The sequence below is a fragment of the Adiantum capillus-veneris genome, chromosome 5 (genome assembly GCF_014529385.1).
Source record: "Adiantum capillus-veneris isolate H3 chromosome 5, ASM1452938v2, whole genome shotgun sequence".
NCBI lineage: Eukaryota > Viridiplantae > Streptophyta > Polypodiopsida > Polypodiales > Pteridaceae > Adiantum > Adiantum capillus-veneris.
In genome coordinates, this window is record NC_140935.1 from 173,372,051 (window position 1) to 173,382,759 (window position 10,709).

General features: G+C 37.9%; 1 pseudogene; it reads right to left on the reverse strand.

Moving 5' to 3' along the window:
* Positions 1 to 8,114: 8,114 nt before the first annotated feature.
* LOC147458573 (uncharacterized) lies at positions 8,115 to 9,281 on the reverse strand (annotated as a pseudogene).
* Positions 9,282 to 10,709: the final 1,428 nt, after the last annotated feature.

Sequence of the window (10,709 nt, forward strand, 5' to 3'; positions counted from 1 at the left end):
TCTTCACTCTATCAATGTTACTCAACTCACTCCCAATCAAATCAATGCGCAATGGCATTAGCAATCTCTGCCATATCCTTCGATAAAGGTGGAGTTGCTCCAGGTCAAAGAAAGGCTTTATAAAGACATGCAAGTAGAAGGAGTAGATAAAGACCACCCTAAGTAGAGGAAGAGATGGTTGAACAAGAATCCAAGATACCTGATTCTATTCACGAGATCACCTGCGACACTTCAAAAGGATCCAACTTTTTGTCTTGTACCAAGAGTAAGGACATGGCAGGCACATGAGGCAATAACAAAGAAGTAGCCAGCATGGTTGAACTACCCAAGATTTCCAGCTCCGAAAAAGGGATTGCCGACACAAGAATACATGGTGAAAACTTTAATGGGCACCATGTCATTCTTCAAAAATCTTCCTGATCTAACATGTGCGATGCTTTATAAAATTTTCTGAATGATGCTCACCCGCATTGAAGTATTTCATGAGCCAGAGCAAGCAGGCACCCCGTGGATGTCATTCCTCGAGGGCAATAAAGGTTTATACTACGATCTCAGTGATCAAACTTCCAAAGAAGTCCTCTATGGCTTCTACGTCCGATGCATGTTCTTATCTTCTCATAATATGTTGGCGTTTGAGGAAGCATTCTACATAGGGTTCTTCACTTGGCGAACGAAGATTTTTGGGCCAGTGATTATCAACCTGACTTCGAGATTGTGGGCTACTCGATAGTTGAGCTTAAAAACAGAGTCACTATGCAGTTTTTGCAAGTGCCAAATAAAGAGAGAAAGATCAAATACGAAAAGGTTCTACATGTACTTAAAGACCGCCTCGCTAGCCGTCAACCCAAAGACTATTTCAGCCCATAAAGCTGTGTCAAGGGACGACATAGCCAAGAGGGGGAAAATGTTAGCAGCAAGCTAACTCCAATATCATTTTTCGGAGCTCTCATTATAAAAACACTTATTATTTTGAAAAATCGAGAATATTGTAACTCCTATTTTTTGGATAAATCTTATAATTGATGAGCCGAGGCTACAAGCTTCCAGATTGTATCAACCTGTCATTACCCATTAGTTTTGACCACCAAAAACCTTGGCTAAGGTATAAAAGCCAATTTTTATAAGTTATTTTCAAGTTTTTGGATAATAAAATATATAGCGTGAGCTAATGGTGCTCACTTCTCTCCTTCTCGCGCTTCCTACTCCCTCTCCGATTGGCACATTGCATTCGCATTTGGTGCATTGCAACCGTAGGTAAGAGCTCTACGCATTGACGTAAGCATTTCACAATATTTCGTAGCTTTTGGCGTCGCCGACCCGCAGCCTAAGTTCTTCATAAGTAGAAATACACTTCAAAATCAAAAACTAAGCATAGGTGGGGTATTGGGGCATCATGCTAAGCATTTAGATACATTCTGGGTCGAATATGACTAGGTCAAAAATCCAATGTTGTTAATAATCGTGGTTTTTTCACTTGACCTAGAGTGGGATTTGAGACCATAAGCACGCTGCTTAGGTCTTATAAACTTGTCCTGGAAGTTTCGTTACATTTGGATGTCATTTGATGCTGTAACGGATGTGGTTTGTTTTTGTCGATGAGCGATTGGCTTTTGGTGATTTCAATCACTTGAGTGTAGCTTGAGTTAGATGCGAGTTGTTTGTTGTTTTCCAAGAGATTGACAATCTCTTGTAGCCTCTATGCACTATTCGAGTCAGCTTCATCCCATGGATTGACAATTTAATTGTGGTTCTCGCTAAATCTGCAATAAGATAGGAGTGAGGTTAGACACTCGTCGCACAGAGAGGTCAAATCACCACCTCACAAAAAAGCATGTAATTGTAGTCTGATATGTCTTGCATGCCATTGAGGAAATGAAGGAAAAGGTGACTTTGACGCGACTTGACTCAAGTATTACACAGCGACCCTTTTTATTGTGTTGTGCACATTCTTTTGGCCACTGTTTGTAATTGCTCAATTATCGTGACACTTAAGGTAAGTTTTTCCCACATCAAATATTGAAATATTAGGCTTTTTAAACAAGGATCTAGTCGTAGGGTTTAAAAATTGTGTCTCTTTGATTTTTATGGGACCTATTGTAGGTCAAAATTACGATCATGTTGGATGCTTATCTTGGCCATGGTGCGAAGTGTACAGTGCATGTGAGTTTGTTCAAAGGTAAAGGTAGGCTACAATTGCTAGTTATGCATTTCTTATAGAGTGCCTCGTTATGTGGCTACCTTTTCATACTAGTTATTCCCTCTATTGGAGAACTTTTACTTTGAGACAATTTTCTAGCCATTACAACAGCTTACCAAGGGTTCTTTTTCATTCAAGTAGAAGTAATTCCCAACACATTCAATAGTCTAGTTTTGTTTTGATAGAGACCTTAAGCACAACAGAGAGCATCAATCAATGATAAGTTTGATGTTGCAAGCCCTAATGCTAGAACAAGCCACATCTAGAATGTGTGGTGGCAAAAGGGGCTTCTAGATCATTTCCGAAATGACATACATAGAGTTTGTACATGAGTGAAGTGTCCTTGGTGCAATTGGTTGGTTCTCAAATGTGAAAGGTGATGTTCATGCCTACACTTTTAGTAACTTGATTGCATGATCAATTATGGAAAAATTGCCTGCGATGAGGTTTCCTTCATTCTCTCTTTTCTTCTAGATGCAATAAGTAATCTGGATGAGGATGCTCTCCAAGTGCACTAGAGAGGATGTTCCTGATCATATTGAGACTCCCTTTGTGTTGGTATGGTATAAAAATTCCAACTCCATTGTGCATTCATAAACCCCAAAATGAGTGGCTTGATAGCTTGGCATGGTAGAATATAACAATTTTCCACCTTTGTCACCAACCTTTGCTTTTGTGTGAGATCAAGGAAAGCAACCATGGCTGACTTAGCCATATAGAACATGTGTGTTAACTGAAGAGTTCAAAAAATTACAACATTCTTAACATACAATCTCAATCCGTGGGTGGTTAGCCTTTCTCAACCGTTTGCTAGTAGACTTGAGAGCAGCCTTCAAAAGAACAATAGCTTATAAGTGTACTCTCCCATCCTACATATCTTGAGTGAGTTTAAAAAATAAATGCCATCATGTACAATTTTTAAATGAAAAGATGTTTAAGTGCATATATTAACAAGAGAATCATGAGAGCATAACAATCTGTTTTGGTTAACTATATGGTGGCTATTTGAAGTCACACTAGAAGTAAGAGTTTGAGCTGTTATCAAGGACCTTGATAGTTGAGAATTTTTTTCTTTCATGGCAACCTTCTATGGGGAAATAGTTTCAAAGAAGGTAAGGATTAAATCTGCATGCGTGGGGATTGACATAACTTGTTTTATTGTGGTAGTGTATACATATTTGATGCCTTAAAATATGGATAGCCTTTTTTCGATTTGTGATTTATCTCGTGCCTTGAGATAGCCAGTTGTATTGGGAAAATTTTCACTTATTTTCTAAGTTTTCTTATAAATCTTGGCATCAATTAATTGTGTCACTATGCTTATCTATGTTGTTATTATGAGGAGGCCTAATGAAAAACCATACATGGATTTAACATCTATCAATATGTATCCTTTCTATGTCTGATAAAACTATCCCTTCTTTTGCAGACTTTCTCGATTATATAATCTCTACTATCACATGGAAAGCTTGTCGTCCATGATTTCATTGGAAATGCATAAAACATGGAAATATTTTGATCCTTCATGCCTTCTCGTGGCTAGATAATCATCTCAATGAATGAGCTAGATAACATTATATTGACTATGATTGTCAAAAGCATTAAACGTTCTTACAATAATGCCATCGTAAAAATTACAATGAAACCTAATTTTGCAAATCCAAATTATGAATAATTAAAACATATGTTTGTCTTCATAGAATTTAGGCTGCATATAACAAAACACCATGATCTATGAGTCCACCCCATACCATATGAACAAATAACAATATGGACATATGTTTGCCTTCAAAGAATTTAAGTTGCATGTAGCAAAACATCACGATCTATGAGTCCACTTCATACCACACTTGGTGCATAATGAACATTCCCATGACTTCATATGAACAAATGACAATTTTGGTTACCATTCCACCACCTTACTTCTATTATCTTAAAACCCTACTCTTGTACTACTCCAAATACTTTAGTTTGCTACATGGGCACTCATTTATGCATCACTCCCCTATCTCGTTTATTTCACAACACTTTCTTAGTAGGACAAGGTGATTCTTCACCTAGTTTACAAATAAAAAGCGTGTAGTGTTTTTTTTTTGTGCTTCGAAGCTCTTTTTTCTGCTCTATTTTTAAAAAAATTGTGAGTTGTGTTATCAAAACACGAGCTTAGTATTTGAATTTTCCTTTTACTCTTTGCGATTTTTTATGCATACATCAATGAAAAGCAGTGCCTTCGTCTACTATAGACAACCTTGTTTATATAGCTTATAACCATTACAATTGCCACGTGGTAATTTGTCTCTGCCCTACCAAATGACGATGTTGCACGGGGAACAGAGGCGACAACCTCCCCTCATGCATACAATTGCTTGAACTAATGTAATGTATACAATGCAGTGTATGTGGGGTGATTCATGTTGCACACCCAATGTAAGTTTATGTTGCAACACACAAAAGGCCCTCCCCAACAGTGTGGTTACCTTTCTTTTCCATTATCACTAGTGAGGTTATAGGAAAGAGCAAGATCTATACAATACATTATATGAACAACAATTTTTGTATATACATTATATGAGAGTGTGGTTGCAGCACTCACGATTGAGAAGTTGCACGGAAGAAGGTCTACAATAATCTCCTTGCTTACTTTTATGCTGATTTTAATTACAACGCAAATCTAACCATGCCAGAGGTAGCGTCATACTATACATGTTGACTCTAGTTCTAAGAAAAGCAACAAAGCCAGCTTGCTTGGAGTTTGATTACTTATGAGAGGGCTCTAGTACATTACAAAACTAAAGATCATTTGAGTCTCATCCATAAAAGCAAGCAAGGATATTATTGTAAACCTTCTTTTCTACCTCATTGTGGACACCCCTTTCTACCACCAATCAATGCCTCAACTTCTCATAAAAAACCAAATAGGGGATAGCTTTTCTAGGATGCTTGGAAATGCACGTACATGAAGGGGAGGCATGCATCCCTAAAATGTGTAGGATTATGAGAGAAGAAGATGACACTTTTGATCATGTACTCCTCCAACAACCCATTTTCTCTTGTATCACAATGATGCCCTTGATGAAATGGACCTTCTTCTTATAATTTCCATCAAATTCCTAATCATTAGAAACGTCATGATAGGCATCAAGCGAGAGGCAAGCATGTTGGAAAATAAGGGGGAAGCTAACATGCTACTCACAAACATGGATAGGGCAGAGAAGTGGCACTGTAGCAGAGAGATTACTAAAGATCCAAAATAGGGGCCATTGGCCTATGTGTCCCAGGTGTGGAAGTGTGCACTTCACCAAGCTATTCTACTTCAATAACTCAAGACGTGCAAAGGAAAGCTACATCCTTGCTACTAGCACCACAACCCTCATACCACAGAATGCACTTGCCTCAGCATAGGATGCCCCTACTTATTCACCATCCATGAAACGCCCTATCCCAAATCCTATGCCAAGTGGCCCATGCCACCCTGCTAAATTAAATGTTAGATGGAGGAAGCCGGTGCAGATGTACGACAATAGCCCAACTACTAATAGCACGACATGCATACTATCATCATGATAATGATAATGCCAAATTAGATATGCAGAGCAATAACATTTTTAGCCTTGTTGATGCCAACTACTTATATTATTCTAGCTGCTCATTTAATACAACATCCTAGTCACTCAAACGCAGGGCAACAACATTTGCGCTAATATTGCTCATGACATCGGTTTCAGCTTTGAGTCTAGCTCACCGCAAGTACTTGTAGACTTGCAATCCTTCTTTTTGGACAATAATGAAATTATTGCTTATCATGAAGCCACATGCAAGTGATGCTATTGGGAGCTCTTTAGCAAACCAATCATTTATTAGAGAAGTGGACTTAGTGTAGATATAGGTTTGCTTTAGTGCAATCAGTAAGGAGGGTTCTACTAATCACAAAACGTCATGTGCCACTTACCAAAACCATTAATCCTCTAAACCATATCATATTACAAGGTCGGTCCTTACTGATGATGTTATTGAAATCTCCTCATTTGCCAACCAATTAGATGAGGAACGAACCAAATGCCATTGCGTACCAAGTCATATTGAGTAAAATACTCACCCAACCAATACATTTCTCCACACTAATTAAAATGTCAATGCCCATGCCATCACTAGCTCCTCTGTGGACCAATTGGAAGCTATTGAACTCTTGCAAGAGTAGATCGTATAGTGTAGATGCAATGAAATTCTTGAATCTTGTGGTGTTCCAATTTGCTAGAATTTCTCCCCTTGTAGTCGCACCACTTCTACTTTGTGACCAACAATGTAACATCATCCTTGTTACTGCCATCTACCACCTCCCCCCCAACCACCACCATGGCACACAAAAACATACACAAGGCGCATGCGCGCGCGCACACACACACACACACACACACAAGTTGGGACGACAATCTCATTATTTACTAAGGTGGAATCTTCAATCCACATAAAGAGAAGCTATGAGAAAAGGCCTTTGCAAAGGTAGAGTTAAGCCCTTGTAGAGTTGCATATAGCACTAGGTGCCGATACGTGGTGGTACATGGAACTACAAAGGAGTATTTTTGCCCAATTTGTCTATGGTCCATAATGTCTAAATATCTTAGAAGAAGAAATTAAGCCCTTTGCAGAGCTATCTGTAGTACCACATGTTGATATATACTGACACATGGTGCTATAGACAGCTCCATAAAGTGCTTAAATTAGCCCCGATAAAGCTTTCTATAGCACCACGTGTCAACACGTAGTGCTACAGGAAACTCTACAAAGGGCTTAAAGCCCGTATGAAGCTTCTTATAGCACCATCACGTGCCAACATGTGGTGCTACAAATATCTCTACAAAGCACTTAAAGCCCCTTTGAAGCTTTCTATAGCACCACATGCCAACACATGGTGCTACAAGTAACTCTAAAAACACTTATTTTTTTCTTCTTGGCCATTTAGCCATTGTGTCCAAGAGAGAAATTGGGCCCAAAAAAACTCATTTGTAGTTCCATGTACCACCATGTGTTGACACATGGTGCTGTATGTAGCTTCGCAAGGGCATAACTTTGTTTTTCTTAGATATTTAGCCATTGTGGGCAAGAGAAGCACTCTAGAAAAAAACCTCCAAAGATTTTAGTAGTATCACGTGCCAACATGTGGTGCTATAGGTAGCTCTACAAGGGCTTCAATTTGTTTCTTGGATAGTTGGACCATTGTGGACAAGAGAAGAATTAGGAAAAATGCCTCATTCAAAGCTACTTGTAGCACCACATGCCATCACATGGTGCTATAGGGAGCTCTATAAGAGGTGAAATGTTTTTCTCTTAGACATTTATTTATTGTAGAGGAGAGTAGAATTGGGAAAATAAAAGCTTATCCAAATCTTTCCATGTCTTCGACATTTAGCCCAGGGCTTTGAAAAAACATAGGTATAGTGTAATCGCACCTATAAATTTTGAAATTTATCTCCATATTTAAAATCGAGAAATAATAAAACCTATAGAAATTAGAGATATTTAGTATAAAAACATTTAAATATAGCCAATTTACCCTTAGAGGTTTCCATGTGAAGTTTTTTGAAACAATCTAGAAAAAAGAAATCTAGCATTGATTTAGCGATTGTGGACAAAAGAAGAATTGGGGAAAAAACCCTCCTCTTGATTTGTCTATTGGAGTTTAATGGATATGGTTATAATTGATCAAGTTTAAATTTGAGAGGTTAAGAGTTAGTTGTCCCTTGTGTGGGGATATTTGTGGCTAGGGATTCATGGACTTACTTGTTATGCTTAGTATAGAAATTTTCAATTTGACAAGCCACTATTCCCTACAATATCCACCGCTCATTCAATGATCTTGTATTTAATTCCTCATCTTTTTTGTCTTTAGTCGCTCGATCTTGCACTCACTTGGAAATACTCACTTGGGGATAGGGATTCTTCCAAACAAATGACCACGAGAATCATCACCATGATCACCACTATAACCACCTCTTTCAACAAAATGAGAGTAATGTGCTCTCCCATGCCCTCTACCATGACTCATTTTATTTTGTCTATGATAAAAATCTCTCTAAAAATGTCCATATCTACGACAATAATTACAATGTCCATCTTTTTGCATAAAAGTGCCACCTCTACTTTGAGGCATGGCTCTCTCTATTGATATGTGCATAAACCCACCTCCTCTTTGCATAGGGGGTCTTTGAACATAATCATTGCCTCTTCCTTGCACAAGATTTTCTCTTCCATGCATTGCACTTCTTCCTCTTCCACAATTATGATAGAAAATTGCATCTCTATTCGAGACACTTGTAGATGCATGGAGACCAAGTTTTACTTCTTTTGCTATACACAAAGCAATCAACTCTTTAAATTCTGGCATAGTACCTCTCATCAAAATATTGAATGGCTTACATTGTGGTCCCAAACCATTTATCGTAATCGAAACAAAATCATCATCTTAACTATGCAATTTATAGATGCCAAATCTTTTGCAATTTTTTTAATTTTAGCCACATATGCTTTAATAATATGGATTACTTGCTATACCCCATGAAACCTTTGCTTCAATTGAATCTTATGCGCCTATGTGCTTATACCATAAATTTTATGTATAACATCCTAAACATCCTTCAGTGTACTAGTATTGATATGAGGTATTAAGCTTTTCGAAATACATATGGAGATCCAATGCAAAACTTTTTTTGATTTCTTGATCCACACTTTGTGTGCTTTTTTATTCTCTTTGGAAGGATTTGGAAGCAATTCCGGATGTACATCTTTACTTGCCACAATATCCCATACACCTTTGCCCATCAAGAAGTTTGCCATTCGATATGTGTATACATGGTATTTGTCTTTCATGAGCTTTTCACCAATAATTTGAGTTATTTGCAAAGACTAATCAACCATACTTGCTTCAAGTACTTCAAATTAGTAATACCATCAATGTATGATGTATAAACATGTCTCTTTTGCTTCAATAATCTCTATGTAAGTGTGTCCAATAAACCACAACTTCACACATAAGCTTCAAGTCACTAAACACTTTCTCCAACCTCTTCAATTCATACACATGCCTCATATTTTATGCATACAAGTGTCCACAACTTGCTACATATACTTTCAATTAGCCATTCTCTACTTATCGGACCTCGACAAAGCGATTTAGGGCAAGATTGAGTGCAAAAAAATAGCTCTATTCAAATGTTGTTCCAGACGTGATAACGTTAGAATTTGATGTATATTTCTTTTTGAGAAGTCATGGCATTCAAAGTGACTTTCTATAGAGTGAGAATGTGCAGCAATCGGTACAACTATAGTATAGTCTACCAAAAATGACTATACTCTCTTTGCACTGCTAGCACTCAGAATGCTCAAATCTTCACTCCAACCTTGCTTTGATATCACATGTAGAGAATAAGCAAATAGATGCACTCATACACACACTTAAGAAGCTTAATATATGAATTCACTCACTTCTTCTTCTTCGTTGAGATAGCAAAGAATACACACACTTCACTTAGTAGTAAACTCGTTAGTAGATATAAAGTTATTCATAGTATGTGAGTCAATTATGTTACTTGTATGGCTAATTTAAGTGACCTCCAAGCTCTAAGTACACACAATGGCTGAAGTAAAAATCTCTCCATCGTAGCATAGGTCTTTGTCAATCCATCACCGCCGCTGCTTGTGTCGAATCAACCATAGGATACCACATAGTTTTGTTCTTCAAAAACATTGTGTGCAACATATATACAACATATGTAAAGGCATCAACAAACCATATTGCTTATTATGATGATGCTTGATGTGTTGACAAACAAAATATTATGCAATATATAGAACAACATCTTTTCAAAGGGAGGGCCAATAAATTGAGATTTTACTATGTAAATAGTTGTGGCAATCCCACAAGGGCCTATATAAGTTGGTTCATGGCACTCTTTTAGAACAAGTTGACAAAATCCAATGGTTACACATAATCACTTTTCAAAGAATAAATACCCATCATAAATGGAGTATTATGCATGAACAACAGATATATGGCTACAAAAGTAAGTATAAATGTCGTATCATACCGAGAATCATGAGCATAAGTATCTGTTACCACCAAGTGACCACCTTTTATGTAGCCATGAGCCGGGCTTTTCAGACCCACTAGTAGTGTATTATGTTATTGGTCGAGCTTTTCAGCCAGGTAGGAATGGTTAAGAGTGATCATCGATGAGAGGCGCACTCTAAAACTGGAACCTATAATGTTTGGGTAAGATTAGCTAAGTGTGGGTGCCCAAATGTGAATGGGCAAGCCCGAATAAAAGTCAATCTAAACCTAAAATACCTCATTCTCTCATTTGTGCAATGCAAGAAGAGCGCTCTTGCTCCATCTCCTTCTCTGTCTCCTTTGTGTACTAGTGTGTGTGCGTGTGTGTGTGTGTGTGTGTGTGTGCTTGTGAGAGAGAGAGAGAGAGCATTGCGGCGGCATGACGGTTGCGAGGCAGTTGAGTGCGAC